The sequence below is a fragment of the Hyperoodon ampullatus genome, assembly GCF_949752795.1.
Source record: "Hyperoodon ampullatus genome assembly, chromosome: 1".
NCBI lineage: Eukaryota > Metazoa > Chordata > Mammalia > Artiodactyla > Ziphiidae > Hyperoodon > Hyperoodon ampullatus.
The window spans coordinates 222,066,515-222,077,256 of NC_136914.1; the positions used below are offsets into that span (position 1 = coordinate 222,066,515).

The following is a 10,742-nucleotide window of genomic DNA, read 5'->3' on the forward strand; positions in this document are numbered from 1 at the left end:
TGAAGTTTGTACCTTTTGACCACTTTCAGCTATTTCACCCACCTCCCACCTCTGGCAACCACCAGTCTGTTCTATGTATCTGCGAGGTTTTTTTTCTTTTTTTTAAAGATTCCACATATATGTGATCTCATAAGTATTTGTGTTTCGCCGTCTGACTTATTGCACTTAGCACAATGCCCTCAAGGTCTATATGTGTTGTCACAAATGGCAGATTTCCTTCTTTTTATGAGGCTGAATGAAATTCCATTATATATATCTCTCTCACATTTTCTTTATCCATTCACCTGCTGATGGACACTTAGCTGTTTCCTACTCTTGCTATGCTTATTTTATTTCTTTATCCACACTGCATGGCATGCGAGACCTTAGTTCCCTGACCCTGAGCAAACCCGTGCCCCCTGCAGTGGAAGCGTGGAGTCTTAACCACTGGACCACCAGGGAAGTCCCCTGCTTTGCCTATTTTAGAATCAGATTATTTGGGGGGGGTTTGCTATGGAGTTGTGTGAATTCCTTATAGATTCTGGATATTAACCTCTTATCATACATGTGGTTTGCAAATACTTTTTCCCATTCCTAGGTTGCCTTTTCATTTTGTTGATTGTTTCTTTTGCTCTCCAGGAGCTTTTTAGTTTGATGTAGTCCCATTGGTTGCTTTTTGTTTTTGTTGCTTGTGGTTTTGTTGTCATACCCAAAAAATCATCACCAAGACCAATGTTAAGGAGCTTTCTCTTTATGTTCTCTTCTAGGAGTTTTACAGTTTCAGGTCTTACATTTAAGTCTTTAATCCATTTCAAGTTAATTTTTACAAATGGTGTAAGATAGGGGTCCAGTTTCTTTGTTTTGCATGTGGGTATCCAGTTTTCCCAACACCATTTACTGAAGAGACTTATCTTTTCCCTGTTGAGTATTCTTGGATCACTGTCAATTAGTTGCCTGTATGTGTGTGGATATATTTCTTGGCTCCTGATTCTGTTGCATTGGTGTATGTGTCTGTTTTCATGCCAGTACCATACTATTTTGATTACTATAGCTTTGTAGTATAACTTGAAATCAGGAAAAGTGTTGCCTCCAGCTTTGTTCTTCTTTCTCAGGATTGCTGTGGCTTTTGAAGTCTATTGCATTTCCATACGAATTTTAGGATTGTTTTTGCTATTTATGTAAAAAATGTCATTGGAATTTTGATAGGAATTGCACTGGATCTGTAGATTGCTTTAGGTTGTATGGACATATACTCTCTGAGTGAGATGTGTATGTAGATGATTTGCCTAAGACTTATTAAAGCAAAACAAAAAAAGTCAAAGAAACTGCCACATTAGAAAAGACTAAACGTATAGAGTATGGGTGGCTGGTGTGTGCTTGGGATGATCCAGCCCCCTCCAGGCCAGAGAGGTGGGTGAGAAGCAGCAATTACAACAGACAAGGATGATCCTCCCTGTTTACCCCTCCCCCTGGGCCTATTTTATTCCGGGCTGCATCATTTAAACTCAAAACACACTTTTAATATAGCCATCTTGTTGTTCTACTCTTCACAACCCATGAGCAGGGTCACAGGAAACAGTAAACAGGTCTGGCTTTCCATGTCACCACTCATACAAGCCAGTGCTTTTCCACACTTCATCTACAGATCACAGACACGTGAGGATTATGCAAAAGAACAAGAACAAAGCTTTATTATAAGTTATGAAGACAACACAACAGTTCTGGAAGGAAAACAGGGAGGGGGAGGAGTCAGCTACAGGCAACAGGGGACATCCCCTTGTTCCAGGACTGAGGGGACAAGGCTAGGGCCTCTGTCTACTGTGCTGAGGACTCTGACTGCTGGGATGGGACAACAGCCTCAAACCACCCACCTTTGCGGGTAAGACTGCAGGCCAGGGGTGGGAAAGGAATGCTGTATCTCTGGGTGCCCAGTTTGCTCCAGGATTACAGAGGTTAGGGCTAACATGTCCGTTTCATATCGAAACAGGGTCCACACAAGGCCCAGCCTGGGAGGAGGTGGACACTGATGGCCTCTCCCCAAAATTATTGGCTCAGGCCAACTTTCTCCTATTAACCCCCAAAGTAATGAATCCCAACCTGGAGGAGAATGACTTGGTCAATGGCCCAGTGGTTTTATGTCCAGCCAAGCCCTGGGCTGGTGATGAGGGGGCCCTAACAGCAAGGCTGCACCCTCAGACCCCGGTAGACTCAAAAGCGCTAGACGGTCCAGGCACGCATCCTCACCTGTGCGCCCCAGGGCCTGACGTGAACTCTGCGCATGCTCCACCCCTCCCCAACCTTTTGTGCCCCGCAAATGCACGCCCATTGTTCGCTCACAGGTTGCAGAGCTAAGTCTCAGCAACAGGCCAAACAGTGCGCACTCTGCTTTTGGCCAAGTTGGCAGCGGAAGGAGAGTGCTCGGAGCCCAGCTCTCTATCCAAGGACCGACCTCACCCAAGTCCTCTACGGGCAGTGACTTAGGTAGGTCCTGCCCCTCACCCCCGTCCCAGCCACTGGGGGACCAGCACCTGCCAGGAGGGCTCGGCTGCCCCCAGCCCGCTCCCCGTGCCCACCAACTTCCCGTGGCCAGCCTGGGTCACCCAGCTGTCTATGGCCGGCTATCCACTCGCAGGCCAGCCCACAAGTGTCCAACGACTCTGCATCTGCGCTTTGCCACAGAGTCTCTGAGACCCCATTCCACCATCCCGCAGACCCTGCGCTCCTTTCTGGGGGTGCATAAGGGCCATCTGCAGGTGAGGCCATCGGAAGAAGGCGGTGATGGGTGCTCGCACCTCCACGATGTCCTGCAGCTCAGTGTCCGCAGTGGACACAGTCACTGTCAGTGTGGCGCGGGGGCAGCCAGTGCCGCCCACGACACCCAGCTGTGTTCCGAACTGCAGCACAGAGCAGACGGCGTTGAGGGCCCTGGGAGAGAGCGGGAAAGGGATGGCCAAGGACCAGAGAAGCGGCCCCGATGGCACCGGGGGCGCACGATCTGCATTTAGGCCCCTGGGGGTCTCTTTATTCGTGCCCAGGCCTGGACCCCTGCAGAGAAACCTCCACGCCAAGAGGGCAGAAAACATTTCCAACAGGAAACTCCACACCTCTTGTGTGAGCTCCTGCCCTAAAAGAAAAGCCATCACGAGCCCATATAGCTCCACCCGAGGTTTCCCTCCCGTGACAGTAGGAGGGGTCCCGCCATACCGCAAGGGCTGCCCCAGAAGTCCTCAAAGAAAGGGAGCGAGGAGGGCCCTCCGTCGCCCTCTGCAGCTCCAGAGAAAAGGGCAGCCTGACAACGATGCAGAGACAACAAGAGGGCAGAAACCGACCTGGAGGAACTGCTCCCCCACATCTGCCAGTCCCAGGCCCCCAAAACGCAGGTTTCCTCTGCTGCCGCACAGGCGAGGGGAGCCTCTGAGGCTGCGCTCACCCCCTCAGCTGGGTTTCCGGGTCACCGCCGCAGACCTAGACTCCGAGAAGGAAGCAGCGCTCCGGCGCATCAACAGTGCGCGGCGGGGTGAGACCTAGGCCGTCGGGGGCCTGGGCGCCACGCAGTCTTCCTGTCCCTTCCCGCTGCCTGCCGCAGGGGCTGCTTCTCCGCAGAAAATGTTTCCTAGTTATTTCTATTTTAATACGATCATGGTACATTAAAATGTGTTAGTGCTTGCCTGTGAACACTAAGGTCACTTGATTTGTAATTTTCTATATTGTTGTATATTTTTGTGACTAAAGGCATTACTTGGGGGAATTAAAAGAATATCTTGAAGCGATTTTGGCTGTTGATCTGCCACTAATTCCTATTTAACCTTAATTCAGGGGTTGGATTCTTTGACCCAAGGAAACAGAATAGTATAAAAAGAAAGAATGTGAGTGTCAGATGGTGGCAGGGATTAAGTATAGCAAGAGATGCCTTTGCAAAAATTACTGTTGGTCCCAGAAGACTCTCACTTAGCCATGTGACCCTGGGCAAGTCACTTCACCTAAATCTCTGAATTATAGGGCTGTGGTGATGATTTAAAAGTAACTGGGGGGCTTCCCTGGTGGCGCAGTGGTTGAGAGTCTGCCTGCCGATGGAGGGGACACGGGTTCGTGCCCTGTTCCGGGAAGATCCCACATGCCACGGAGCGGCTGGGCCCGTGAGCCATGGCCGCTGAGCCTGCGCGTCCGAAGCCTGTGCTCCACAACGGGAGAGGCCACAACAGTGAGAGGCCCGTGTACCGCAAAAAAAAAAAAAAAAAAAAAAAAAAAAACAAGGTTGATGGATAAAGACGTGAAAGGAAGGGACTGTCATGTTCAACCTCGGTGCCGTGAATCAAAAAAACAGTTTATAAACTGCCTAAAGAGGAACACGCCAATTGTGTTGCCACTGTGGGAGGTGGAAGGAACTTCCGGTTCTTGCCTACCTGCCAGAGACCTCGTGGAATGTCCCCCCAACCCACGCCACCCCGACCCACGTGCCCTCTGCCCCTCCCCCACGGCAGAACCTTTCAGCCCGCATTTTCCTGTTTACTTTCAAACGTGTCCCTCCTTTACTTGGATCCCAAGCGTTTGCTGAAGTAGGTCGCCCTCTGGCTCGTGGTCTTGACTTTTCTCATGAGGCTACCAGGCAGCAGTAGTCCGTGCCCAAGCCTGCAGGATGGCTTCAATAGGAGCATCTGCAGTGCTGGGAACGGATGTCACCATGAACCCCGGTGCCTCCTTGTCTACTTTCACGGCAGTGCCCTTTCCTCCACCCATTCCTGGCGCCCAGCACTGGCCACCCTGGAAGCAGCACCTGCCACCTGACATCACCCCCGCATTCCCTCTGCTGCCAGCTTTCCCCAGGATGCCTTTGGTGGCTAATGGTGGCTGTGGCCCCAGTGCCCCTGGGGCTTGCAACCTCACTGTCCAACTCAGGTCACAAGGGAGGCCAGTGCAGGCCCCCCAGACTCAGACCTTTATCGTTACTCAGGGCCCCCTCAACTGGAGCACTCCAGGGGCCCTCAGCGGGAGTGCTGCATGTCCTGCACCCGTATTCTTAGCAACCCCTGCGATGGAGACCATTGTGACTGCTCCAGCTGTTGGAGTTACTCAGGCTGGCAAGGGAGGCTGGACCCCAGGCTTTCCTCCTCAAGCTCCACCACCAGCTGCCCAGATGGCCCCTAACATTCGCCCAGTGAACTCTGGGCCATGGCCACATGGCACTTCCAGGGAGGGCAGCCTGGACACCAACCAGCCCTACGCCTCTCAGGATGACTGCTCTAACCACCAGAGCGTGGACAGTAACTTCTGACGTTGGCAGCGCCTCAAGCCACTGGCCCGGAGACACCTTCCCCAGAGTCCTGAAGCAGAAGCTCTCTCCTGCTTTCTCATGCCAGTGCTTCGATCCCTGGCCCGCCTGAAGCCCACCATGAAGCTGGAGGAGGGACCGTGCAGGGCCGTGCAGGAATGGCAGCGCAAAAGCAACATTGACCGGAAGATCTACTACAAGATGGCGGAAAAGTTCATGGAATTTGAGGCCAAGGAGGAGATGCCGATTCAGAAGTTGCAGTGGATGCAGTGCGTGCAGGGCCTGTCTCTTCCAGCCCAACCGAAGCTGGATCCTCGGGGGCCCCCAGCCCCGAATGTGGGCCTTCAGCCAGCCACCCAGGTTCCCACTGGAGTTGAAGGCAAAGCCTGTGCTCCCAGGATGTCCAGCCCCAGGGCCCAGCCCTCCGGCCCGAAGCCACACTGATCCCAGCGGCCCCCGGAGCCCACGGAACCCGAGGAGATTCCCCCTGAGGCTGTGAGGGAATATATTAACATCATGGAGGTGCTGGTGGGGCCCGTCCACTCAGCAAAAGGCGACTCAGATGCAGAATGGGGAGAGGACGGAAATGAGCTGAAGCAGGAAGAGGACGGCACCTACTCGGACCCGGGCTTCTTGAGCTACATTGACAAGCTGTGTTCCCAGGAGGACTTTGTCACCGAGGTGGAGGCAGTCATTCACCCTCAATTCCTCGCAGATTTGCTTTCCCCAGACCCACAGCTGGATCTCTTGGCCCTAGAGAAGGAGCTGGAGCAGGAGGAAGGGCTCACCCCCGAAGAACTGGTGCAGAAACGACTCCTGGCCTTGAAAGAGGACAAGGGTGTGTGGGCAGCCCCGAGTCACAGTGCACCCGGAATGCGCTCAAGTCCTTCTGAGTCCGAAGCCGGCCAAGGTGCCCAGAGGCCCGACCAAGACCTCCATCTAGGGGTCAGTGTTGAAGCCTGCACACCACAGATTGATTCTGAGGCTCTTCATAGGCTCAGCCAAACAGACACTGACCTGTGCAGGCCCAAAGTCTTTGTTCCCTCTCGAGGACATCAGGAGGTCTCTCCATTCAGGGCCGGACGGCCCTCCCCTCCCCAGGGTAAAAGGCGCACTGGCCCTCTGGGGACCCAGGGATGCATCTGTTCTCAGAGAGGCCTCTCCTGTTCGGGAGGCCCGAGGGCCCAGGGACGGGTGCAGTGAGGACGAGGAGGAGCTCTCCAGCCTGGCCATCGTCTCTGGCTCTCTGCAGAGCCTTATGCCTTTCAGGCTGTCCCAGAGTCCTGTGCGTGCCTCAGGCCTGGCCTCCCCTGGAGGTTGGGGGGCCCAGAGTGCTCCCCAGGCCCCCTCTCCTCAGAGAAGAGGCCTCAGCCCAGCTCCACTAGCCGCTCTCAAGCCGAGGAAGTGGGCTCTGTGTGGACGCCCAGCTGCTACTGAGAAGCTGCCCATCCCCGGGGCTGGCCTCGGCGTCTCTGGGAGGCCAGCCTTGGCTCTGGGGCTGGCTCACCCCTCACAGGCCAGAAAGAGAAAGCGTGACCCGTTTGTCACAGAGAAGCGTGGGTGGAGGAAGAAGAAGCCCTGCAGCCAGTAGGGAACAGCTGGGCCGGCCCTCCAGGGCGAGGCCCCAGGACAGCCCCCAGGGGAGCCTAGGGCTCCTCCTCCTCCCAGTGCTGATCCTGGATGATGTGGGGGGAAGGGAGGGAGGGCAGGACCACCAGGGTGGGGAGGGGCAGCGGGATTGTGGGGGGTTAAGGAGGTGGGGGAGGTGGGTGTGGCCACGTGTGGGTGGGAACAGGACCTTTCGAGTGATGTATGTAAATTGTGAATAAAGATAGTTTTGGTGGGAAAAAAAAAAAGTTAAACACAGAGGTACAATATGGCCCAGGAACTCCACTCCCAGGTATATGTCCAGGAGAAATAAAAAAGATATGTTCACACAAAAACTTGTACATGAGTGTTATATTGTCATATCATTATTCATAATAGGCAAAAAGTGGGAACAACCTAACTATTCGCAAAACTGATGGATGGAAAAATAAAATGTGTTATATCCATACAACGAATATTATTCAGCCATAAAAAGGGTGAAGGACAGATACATGCTACAACCTGGATGCACCTTGAACACATTTTGCTTACTGCAAAAGTCAGACATACAAGTCCGCACATTGTGTGGTTCTATTCCTATGAAATGTCCAGCATAGGAAAATCAATAGAGACAGAAAGACCCAGGGCTGGGGTGAAAGGGGAGGAGAGAATGAGAATGACTGATACTAGGTATGAGGTTTCTCTTGGGGATGATGAAAATGTACTGGAATTAGAGATGTTGATTGCAAAACCTGAGTATACTAAAAGCCGCCGAATCACACAGTTCAAAAAAATATGTGAGTTGATGGAATGTGAATTATATCTCAATAAAAAGCTAATATGACTTAACATTTTTATGGTCATTACTCTTGATCAGTTTCATGATGGAATTCCCACAGTGACTTCAATGGAGTGGCTTGTATGGGATGATATTTGAGGCTCAACCCTTTGGGACTAGATGTTCATTTTGAGCTGTTGAATGACGGTGAGGGCCAGCCAGTATATTTTCTTCACTGAGGATCAATCCCCATATGTATTCTTGGTTTGAATCCTTGTCTTTTTCTCTTCATATTCCTGAAATGAGTTCCTAGGAAATACATTCACAATAGCGAGAGGTGTTGACATGTTCCTGGCAAAAGTCTTAACTAATTCACAGGTCAAACTTCAGATCTCCTTATTACTAGCTGCCCGGGGAGCCCCCTGAATCAAAGTAGGGCTTACAAAGATGGACCTTGCATTTTAGCGTGCACTTAAAATACCCAACAGGCTGATCGCATGGGGAAAATAACTTTATTTACATGAGACAAGTACAAAGTCAGCACAACACAGTGAGGGAGAGTATGGGTGCTGGTGCCTGATGGCCTGAAATCAAATCCTATTTGAAAGCCACGTGTACCTGGGAAGGTTAGTTACTTAGCCCTTCTGTTCCTCAGTTCCCTGGTCAGTGATATGGAAATATTAATAGGACCTGCTTATTTGTATTATGTTCTGAGGCTAAAAATTAGTAAATACAAAGCCTGAAGATAAATGATGGGTACTTCATAAGTGCTACCTACAGAAATGTTCATGTATTAAATGCCTGGAAGGATAAGCAGGTTGTCTCCAGAAAGGGCACCTAGGAGGCTACAAACAGGAGGATAGAGCCTACTTTTTCACATTGATGACATGAGTAAGAAGTTTTAGAGCTCATGGAAAGAATATTATTTCTTGTGATGCACTGTGGAGTGAGCAGAGTAGGGGCTGTGACCCATATTTTATGGTTCAGGGCACTGAAATTTACAGAGATTGAGTAACTTGCCCAGAGCCACAACACGGATGAGTGATGGGTCTGAGGCAGGGGAGGGAGTTGATTCCCTGGGGATAGAGATTCCTGAACATATGGACATGAGATCATGCCCTGGATACACAAACCAAGAGCTCTCCTCACTTCCTTTCCCACGTCCTCCTGCCCCAAGGATGCTGCATGGAGACAGTTGGTACTCGGAAGAGGTGTCTGGCCCAAGAGAATGGCTCAAATCTGGACCCACCTCCTGGCTCTACGTTTCAATCCCTGACCCCAAATACAATGCCTTTCCCCCAAATGAAGACCCCCTGATGGACCGGGGCATCCAAATACGTGTGCATCTCCCCTCCCTTCCCCCTCAGCACTTGATTCTAGCAGCTGATTGGCAGTGAGACTTCCTGGTGGTCAGGTGACCACCCTGAATGACCAGTAGTCTACTTGACTCCCTAACTGACTCAGAACCCAGGACATTCCAAACCAACTGCCCACAGGACAGTTGCACAGAGAATGAGCATCATCTTCAACTGACCAAACCTGGATGATGAGCAGTTAATATTCATTAGCTGGGAACTGGGTCTACTGGGCTGGTGTTTTGGTGGCTTAACAGATGACGTTTACAGGCCCCCAGGGTCTCACTGACTAGAAACTGACCAGTCGTCTGAGCAGCTTGGACTAAGGCCTGGCTAAGAGCGGGCAGTGGCTGCACGGGCTCTGAGTGGGCACCTTCCCTGCCCAATCCTCCCTCAGCCAGATCCAGGCTCTGCTGTACAAACTACAGCCATTACTCCTGGATCTACTTACTGGTATTATTTCCACAGTACCTTCGATGGAGTGGTTAGTGGGGGTGCTATTTGCGTCCCTACCCTGTTGTTTGGCCAGATACTGATTCTGATGTGTCTGAACCAGCGCTGCGGGTGGCCAGCAGAGTATCTTGATCGCAGATGATACTCTTGTGCATCCTGTGTTTGATTCCTTTATCATCTTCCTTTTCTTCTTGGTACCTGAGTCATGATCCTGGAAAACACAACAAAAACTGAGAGAACTATTGATATGTTGCTGGGAGAAGACCATGTGGAGGTGTCAATTCATTCCCAGGTCACACGTCTGTTCTCTTTGTTCACCAGCCTCCTAGGGGAGTCTAGGGGAGTCAAGCGAATCGAAACTGGGCTTGAGAAGAGGGTGTTGCAATGTGGTGTGCACTTACAATAGCCAACAGGCTGACTGCACGGGGACATGACTTTATTTAGTGAGATAATATAGAAGGGGAGCACAGCACAGTGATCGACAGAGTGGGGGCTGCTGCCTGATGGTCTGGATTCAAATCATCCCAGAATCCACACGAACCTGGGAAAATCATGCAGACCCTCTGTCCTCAAGTCCTTGTTCTGTGATAATGGAAATGTTAATAGGGCCCACTTATTAGTATTACATGAGGAAGCTTAATACAACAGATCAGGTAGACCCTGACGAAAAATGATGGGCACTTCATAAGTGCTACCTAAGTGTTCAAATAGTAAATATCCTGAAGAATAAGCAAGACATGTGGTAGTGCTGCCTCCAGAGAGGGGACCTGGATGCCACAGGCCAGGGCAGCGGGGAAGGTTATGGGTGTGATGCTTTAGAGCTTGGGAAGAATATCTGTTATCATCTCCTGTGATCCCCACATCAGCCCCGTGGGGAACTCACGGCAGGTGCTGTGATCCATATTGTATGGTACGTGGCACTAAAATGTTGAGATTTTAAGTGACTTTCCCAGAGTCGCAAAGCTGATGACAGATGGATGTGGGACAGGAATGTAGTTGGTTCCCTGGGACGGACATCCCTGAACCCCTGAATCCTCTAGATGGTGCCCTGGACTCCTGAGCCCAGGGCTCCCCTCCCTCCATCCCCCCAATCCTCCTGCCTGCCCCATGGTTGCTCCAAGGACAGGAGGGGTCTGAGCCAACAGGAGGGCCCATGCCTGACCCGCTGCCTCCCTTACATGTTGATCCCTGACCCCACAGCTCTTCAATATCCCTGAAAGAAGGTCCCTTGAAGGATCAGGGGGTCCCATCTACGTCCCTCCTCCCTCAGCATCTTCACACACCGGGTGAGCCTCCGGGTGGTCTGACCAGTGTCGGCTTG

The 10,742-nt window shown here is 51.5% G+C and overlaps 1 pseudogene across 1 annotated transcript; it reads left to right on the forward strand.

Moving 5' to 3' along the window:
* Positions 1-4,615: 4,615 nt before the first annotated feature.
* LOC307058641 (NUT family member 2G-like) lies at positions 4,616-6,839 on the forward strand (annotated as a pseudogene). The gene is made up of 2 exons: positions 4,616-5,584; positions 5,699-6,839. The product of its transcript is annotated as an NUT family member 2G-like (transcript).
* The last annotated feature ends 3,903 nt before the right edge of the window (positions 6,840-10,742 follow it).